The sequence below is a fragment of the Mixophyes fleayi genome, chromosome 6, assembly GCF_038048845.1.
Source record: "Mixophyes fleayi isolate aMixFle1 chromosome 6, aMixFle1.hap1, whole genome shotgun sequence".
Classification (NCBI taxonomy): Eukaryota; Metazoa; Chordata; class Amphibia; order Anura; family Limnodynastidae; genus Mixophyes; species Mixophyes fleayi.
The window spans coordinates 174909350-174917130 of NC_134407.1; the positions used below are offsets into that span (position 1 = coordinate 174909350).

General features: G+C 43.1%; 1 protein-coding gene across 1 annotated transcript in view; it reads right to left on the minus strand.

Annotated features, from left to right (window-relative positions):
* Positions 1–3607, minus strand: part of MAP3K14 (mitogen-activated protein kinase kinase kinase 14) — a 61468-nt gene extending 57861 nt beyond the window's left edge. Inside the window, exon 1 of the mRNA XM_075177355.1 lies at positions 3584–3607. The gene's annotated coding sequence lies outside the window, so the exon portion shown is untranslated. The remainder of the gene's footprint in view (positions 1–3583) is intronic.
* Between the last annotated feature and the right edge of the window lie 4174 nt (positions 3608–7781).

A 7781-nucleotide genomic window follows, 5' to 3' on the forward strand; every position in this document is an offset into this window, starting at 1 on the left:
TTCATACCTATCTCACCAGTGACCGTCTTGGAGAACCGCTGCATGCGCATCCCTTGCGCCCAAGTTCATACTCCATTGCGGGGGTATCTGGTGAAAACCATGTGTGCATTACACTCCACGCCTCTCTATACGCCTCTCTATACAGTAGTGCTAATACTGGCACATATCCTCCATTACTTACTCATTTTGAAAGTATACTCTGGGACCATGAATGCACAAGATGAACCCTCCGCCCATGTCCTGTTATTGCATTTAGCCCAGCGTGTCAAGTGGAAAGGAAATAATCAGACACAGCTTCCATTCAGTGGTCAATTCCCTCACAGGCGGCTTCAGCTTCCTCACCACCTACTCCGGGTCCAGCAGCTCCTCTTGGTACTTCAGTTTCCAGGAGTCTTCATATTTACACTCCTGACAAGTACGATGGCAATCTGAAGAAATGCTGCAGATTTTTGAATCAGCTTGATCCTGAGAATTTCTCCACTGAACGAGCTAATGTTGCATACATCATCTCCCTTCTCTCCGGGCAGGCCCGGGCATGGGCATCTCCCCTGTGAGAACACAACAACACCCTTCTAACTCCATTTCTTTCATTGAGGCTTTCAAAAAAGTTTTTGGAGAATGCCCTCAGCCACCACCAGTCTGTTGGCCCTGGGCCAGGGCTCTATCTCTGCTGGTCAGCCTGTAGTTCAGTTTTGCACCCTCACTTCAGAATTGAAGTGGAATGATGAAGCTTTGATTGCCACCTTCTGGCAGGGGCTGTCAGATTGCATTAAAGATGACCTAGCCTCAAGGGACTTGCCAGCTAATATGGATGACTTGATCTCTCTTTGTGTCAAGGTAGACATCTTTCACATGGAGCATACTCAAGGGAGGGATCACTCTCACTGTTTTGCTCCTCAGCTAGCTCCAAGTTTCCAGTCTCCTAATGTCTCTCCTCCCTCTCTTCCTGAGGAACTTATGCATCTGGGTCATTCACATCTTTCACCAAGAGGGAGCAACGAATCAAGAACCACCTCTGTCTGTATTGTGGAGAGGCTGGTCACCTTCTATCAGCTTGTTCAAAGAGACCAGTAAATACTCCCTCCTAGACAGTTGAATCTGTGAATCTGCTTCAGAGGTAGTACCACAGCATCGCCCTTGGGATTGTCCCATCGATCTTATTTCGGGCAAAATGATTCCCAGAGGTAGAGTATATCCTTTATCTCTACCTGAAACCAAGGCTATGTCGAATTATATCTCAGAGAACCTCCAACGGGGGTGTATTCATAAGTATTCCTCTCCAGCCGGCGCTGGATTCTTGTTTGTCAATAAGAAGTATGGTACCTTAAGATCTTGCATTGACTACCGTCAACTCAATGCAATTACCATCAATGCAATTACCATCAAGAATTGCTATCCTCTTCCTCCGATATCTAGACTATTTGATAGAATTTGGGGTGCCCAGATCTTCTCCGAATTTGACTTTAGGGGAGCATACAACTTGATTTGCATCTGGCAAGCGGGGGGGCGACTGGAAAACTGCTTTCAGTATCTCGTCATCATCATCATCATCACCATTTATTTATATAGCGCCACTGATTCCGCAGCGCTGTACAGAGAACTCACTCACATCAGTCTCTGCCCCATTGGAGCTTACAGTCTAAATTCCCTAACATACACACACAGACACACACACACAGACAGAGAGTGACTAGGGTCAATTTTGATAGCAGCCAATTAACCTACTAGTATGTTTTATGAGTCATGCCTTTTGGGATGTGCAACGCCCCAGCAGTATTAGGAATTCATCAATGATATTTTTTGAGACCTGCTCTATTGCTTTATTATTTATCTGGATGACATTCTCATCTTCTCTCAGGACAGTTATTGCTCATCGGAACCACGTCAGGGAGGTTCTGTCTCATCTACAGTAGAATCACCTCTTTTCTAAGCTGGAGAAGCATCTCTGAGTTGCTTCAGGTACCTTTTCTAGGTTAGTTGATATCTAGTTCTGGGTTCCAAATGGATTCAAAGAAGATGAAGGCAATTATTATTTTTCCTCAACCCTCCGGTTTAAAAGCCAATCAACCTTTTATTGGCTTCGCAAATTATTATTGCCAATTTATCAAAAACTTTTCCACCAGCATTGCTCCCATTATTGCCCTTACCTGTGCTGGAGCACACTCCAAGACCTGGCATCCAGCTGCAGTTTCAACCTTCAACACCTTAAAAAAGGCCTTCCATCTGCTCCAGTTCTTATAGAACCCAACCAGAGTAAACCATTCTTCTTAGGCGTTCTGTTAGGATTGATGCTGTACTATCCCAAAAGTCTTATTTTGGTACTCTCCAACCATGTGGCTTCCTTTCAAAGAAGTTCTCTCCAAGTGAGAGTAATTATGGTATAAAAAGCTTTTTGCTATTAAGACTGCTCTAGAGGAATGGCGTCACCTGTTGGAAGGAGCCCTCCACCCTGTTACAATTTTTACTGATCATAAAAATCTGGTATACTTACAAACCAGTCAGCGCCTCAACCCTCGCCAGACCCGTTGGTCCTTATTCTTTTCTCACTTCCAGCTAAACTTAACCTTTTTCCTGGTACAAATAATGTCAGAGCTGATGCACTTTCCAGATCCTTTGAAGATTCTGATTCCACCTCTTCTTTTGAACCTAAGCTTAACGTTAACTCATATTGTGGCACTCACTCGTTTCACGGTCAAGGCTCCTCCTGTTGTGCGCTCCTTTGTGGAACCTCATCTTTGTCCCAAAATTCTGAGATGGGCTTTCGACTCCAAGGTTGCAGGTCATGCTGGTGTTAAAAAAAACAAACATTGGCTTGTTGTCTCGTTATTACTGGTGGCCTTCTCTCGGTTCTGATGTTCAGGGAGTACATTTCTGCTTGTAAGATTTGTGTTCAGCACAAGATTCACAGAAGATCTCCCATTGGTCTACTTCTTCCTCTTTTTATTCCGGACTCCCTGTGGGTCAGTATACATATGGATTTTATTATGGAATTACCGGAGAGCCACGGCTTTAACACCATCTGGGTCGTTGTGAACCGTTTTTCCAAGATGGCTCACTTAATCCTCAGAGGTTTACCATCTGCCTCCCAGCTCACTCTCCTATTTATCCAGAACATCTTCCGTCTCCATGGCTGTCCTAAGGAGATTATTTCTGACAGAGGGTTACTATTTGTTTTAAAATTTTGGAAATACCTCGGTGTCAAACTTAAATTCTGTCCTGGTTATCACCCACAGACCAATAGGCAGACCGAACATGTTAACCAAGACTTAGAATCCTTCCTCCTTTACTATTCCTTTGAACATCAGTCTGCCTGGAGTGAATATGAGATATTAATAGAAAGGTGGGATGCTCTGGAATTAGTAATTCTGATGGAGCTGCTGCCTTGAACCCACAGTTAGAGGGTTGCCCTCCCTCTTAAATATTATATACAAGGATGGTTGCGGTTCTGGCGCTGCTTGAGAGGACTCTATTACACAAATGGCTCAATAGACATGAACTATTCCGTATCTATGTATGTGGCAGAATACCAGTGAACAACATATGGCATATGATACAGTCTTACAGTTCTGCAGGTGTTTGTTACCTCAAGTAATCCTTTATTGGTGCTTTATCCTCCTCTTGTCTGATCCTCCGATGGTTAACTTGTCCAAAAACCATGGATCCTTAAAATAAAAAAATAACAAAAGAAATATAGTGAAGAACGTTCCTGTTGTTTCAACTGCACAATGGCAAATGCACTTACATAAATAGGTGTTGCGTGGACTATATATGTTGTGACCTGGGACTTCTCCTTGTTCTCCCTCAAATAGCCTCTATCTTGCTAGTGGTCTCGCCATTGTACAAATGTGAAGGAGAAAAATGCCAATGTAAAATGATCCATACAAATACTTTATTCCGCCATAAATGAACTTACATTCAGGTAAAAAAAATCAGTTGCATACAAGTTCCAGTGTCCTCCCCCCGATGCCAAGTCCTGCGCTAGCTTCCCGCTGCCTTACTGTCTCTCTCTCAGGAGCTGGTGGCAGCGTGTATCTCGTTTCCAGGTTGAGGGACACTGTTTGGTGATGGCTTGTAAGGGTCAAAATGCTGTCATCCAACATGTTTCATTGGTGTCCCTACTTCATCAGGGAGTGGTCCAACAGTACAATAATTGGTTCTAAATACCCTCTGTGGGCGTAGTTATTCACATATCAAACTGTGCAGTAGAACTGGATTACTGCCGTTGTTCAGAATAAACATGTGAGATAATCTAAAATTCACTCCATTGTCTGTACATGCTTTTGTTAAACACATGTATTTTATGCTAGTTATTTGTAAACAGGTGAATCATCCCTTAGGTTATGTATCACTATATTGCTTCTTAGAAGTTCACCATGGTTCTGTATAGCAATACATAATTTATTATAGGGTACTTCTAAGAGTGTACTGGTGCAACTTTGGCTGTCATCTTATTGTTGAAACGTGAAAGTATAGGCATAGATAACATGATATAGATAGTCCTGAAGGGCCTATCTAGGCATAGCCTCCTCACTATCTTCATCCCGTTGCCCTTCTTTCAGAAATGTGATAGTGAATTACTATTCTGTGTATATCCACATGATTACACACACGTGATGTGCTGATGTTCTTATGATACAACGTCAAAAACATGTATTACCAGTTTTTAGATGTAACACGGCCTGCAGGGTCTTTTGGTACGTATTACTGTTGCCTACCTCCATACTGATTTGTAAAGGGGTATTCTGCCTGTTTTGGAATTCTCCTGATTTTCAACCGCCCAGAGTTAGAGGAAAGTGGCTAATTCTATGTCTATATTCAGGCCTCTGGGTGTTAATGTTTCAAGGTCATATATCCATTTTGTCTCTAATTGATTTAGTTTCCTCCCTAGATCCCCTCCTCTCCAATGAGGTTTGATGTGCTGTATTCCCTGAAATCTCAAGGTTGTGGGATCAAAGTTGTGATGTGTCCTGTAATGATTGGATAAACTGTGAGTCTCCTTGCCTATTTTGATATTTCTAATATGATCAGCCACCTTAGTTTTGAATTTTCTAACTGTTCTGCCCAGATACTGTGATCTTCCAAGGTGTATTGTGTCTTAGTATATGAGGAATAGAACCCTTCCAGGGGTTTCATGCTGGTAATTTTAGTGGTTCTACATCCTACACACGGGTAGATACCTTGGTGGTACCCGTAAGCCAGGTGTCTTCCTGGGAATTCTTCATTATCAGGGCACTAGATGTTAAGTTTTGTTTCAGATTTGGTGCTTTCTTGAAGATGGTTATTGGTTTATCTGGTAGTATATGTGCCAATGTTTCTGTATGATTTTCTTTATTTTCATGGAGGTTTCTGAATATTCTGTGATAAATGGTAGGCTGATTGTCTCCGATCCCTTCTCCTGTTCCTTGGTTCTATATTCCAAAAGTGAAGTTCCATCTTTGTTATTCACTTCCTCAAATGCCTGTTCTACTACCTCCCTGTTGTACCTTTTATCTATGAATTGTTCTTTGAGAATATTGCCTTGTGTTTCATATGACCCCAGACTCGAACAATTTTTTCTTATCCTTTTAAACTGCCCCAGTGTTATATTGTTTAACCACTGAGAGTAATGATGGCTTGTGGCCAATATGTAACTATTGCAGTCCACTTGTTTGAAGTGGGTGACATATGTATCTTATTATTCTCCACTGAGATTTCGAGGTCTAAGAAAGTGGCACGGCTGCTGCTGATTGAGGTGAATTCTAGATTTCTGTTGTTATCATTAATGTATTTTAAGAAATCGTCCCGTGATTCCTGGTTTCCTCTCAATACAAATATTATGTCATCTATAAGCCTCCTCTAGAGGACTAAGTTTGCGCGAAGCTCTGCACTGCTCCAAATGAAATGGTCTTCCCACCAACTCACGAACAGATTCACGTATCTCAGCGCAAACTTAGTCCCCATAGCAGTCTCTTGCTGCTGTAAATAGTAGACCTAATTGAAAATGAAATAATTGTGTGTGAATATTGTATACCTTGTATTATGAAAACTACTTGTTCCTGTTGCATGTTTTCTGATTTTTCCAGATAGTATCTGGCTCTTGCCTGGAGTGAATACCTTCCTTGGGCCGAATGTTCCCATAATAATCATTATTATTGTTTTTGTAAGACACACTATCATTCCCACCTTTCCTGAGAATCCAGCATCTCCTGTTCCAGCTGCCAATTTTGTGGTGCATACGGTTTCCAAAATCTGGGCCCAGACACAAGCCAACCTTTCCAAAGCATCTGTACGTTACAAGAACTCGGCTGATCGTTGACGTACATGCTTTCCCAGTCTTTGTGTTGGCGACAGGGTATCACTTGCCACTCGGAATTTATAACTTGAGGTCCCGTCTATAAAGCTTGTACCATGTGTCATTGGTCCCTTCCAGATTTCTCAGGTTGTTAATGCAGTATCTTATAAATTCCAACACCCTCCATCTCTCAAGATCCACAACACCTTCCATATATCCTTTCTGAAGCCTTTGGTGCTCCAAATTATTTTTAAGGAAACTTCCCATCCTGAAAGTATTGAAACGATTTCTGGGAGGGAATTTGAGGTAGAACACATCCTGAGATCTCTAATCTCTCATGGAAGGAGTACTCAATATCTGTTTCATTGGAAGGGTTAAGGCCCAAAGGAGAGGTCCTTGGTTTCCGAAGAAGATCTTCACGCTCCTCGCATTTTATCTAAATTTAAGAAGATGTTAACTTCCAAGATCTCCTTAGCAGTGAGATGGGTGGGGGTGTTTGGTTCTGCCAGGAGCTATCCCTCCTGTCTCACTGCTGCCGGGGACAGCGGCCCAACCTCTTCCGGCAGCAACTGGACATAACCAGCTCTTTTTCTCCCAGGCTTCTTCAGTGCACCTGCGCACCAGTATCTCCCCATTGCTTAGCAACGGGGATGGTTCCCTGCATCATCGGTGGTCAGTAACATCACTGACCACCACTTTTCTCCTATTAGGGATCCCCTCCTATTTCCTCCTGCTCCAATGAGGTGTTCCCTACCTCTATTTACCTCTACTCTGGCAACTTTAGGGTGCAAGAGTATTAGGCTCACACCCGAGTCCAGCGTATCTGTTCCCAGCTATCTGCTCCATTGTGTTCCTGGTTTTGACTCTGCTTGTTCCTATACCTCCCTTTGGATCCTGATTTAGCATTGTATCACTCCCTTGGTATTACCTCGGCTTCCTTGACTACACCTTTCTCTTCTGATTTGGTACCGATTTGTCTGGCTGGTTTTGTCCCTGGCCTGTCTGACTACCCACTGTTCACCCCTATCTCGCCAGTGACTGTCTTGGAGAACAGTGACCTGCGTATCCCTTGCGGCCAAGTCCATACTGCCTTGTGGGGGTCCCTGTGAAAACCAGGCGTGCATTAGACTCCGCGCCTCCCTATACAGCGGCGCTAATACCAGCAGATAGCCTCCATCTCTTACTCGCTGTGAAAAGTTGTCACAATTGCTCCCTAAGCAGAGGACCAAAATGCGTTCATATTTAAATGCTGGTGCCATATCTAATTGGCAAAATTCAGTGAGCTTAGATGGATGTGGACCGGGTGTTTGTGCTTAAATTCTGAGAAATTGGCGCACATTCGGGTTTTGGCTCTGTGCCAAATATAAACAGGTCAAAGCAAAATTGTCGGAGCTTTCCAAAATTAAAAAAATGGCTGGAGCCAGAGGTGAATTCGCATCTTTGGATTATTGAAGTTTTGGCGATAGATCTCTGTATCCAGGGACTAAACTAAGGTCTGCAAAGATGAGTG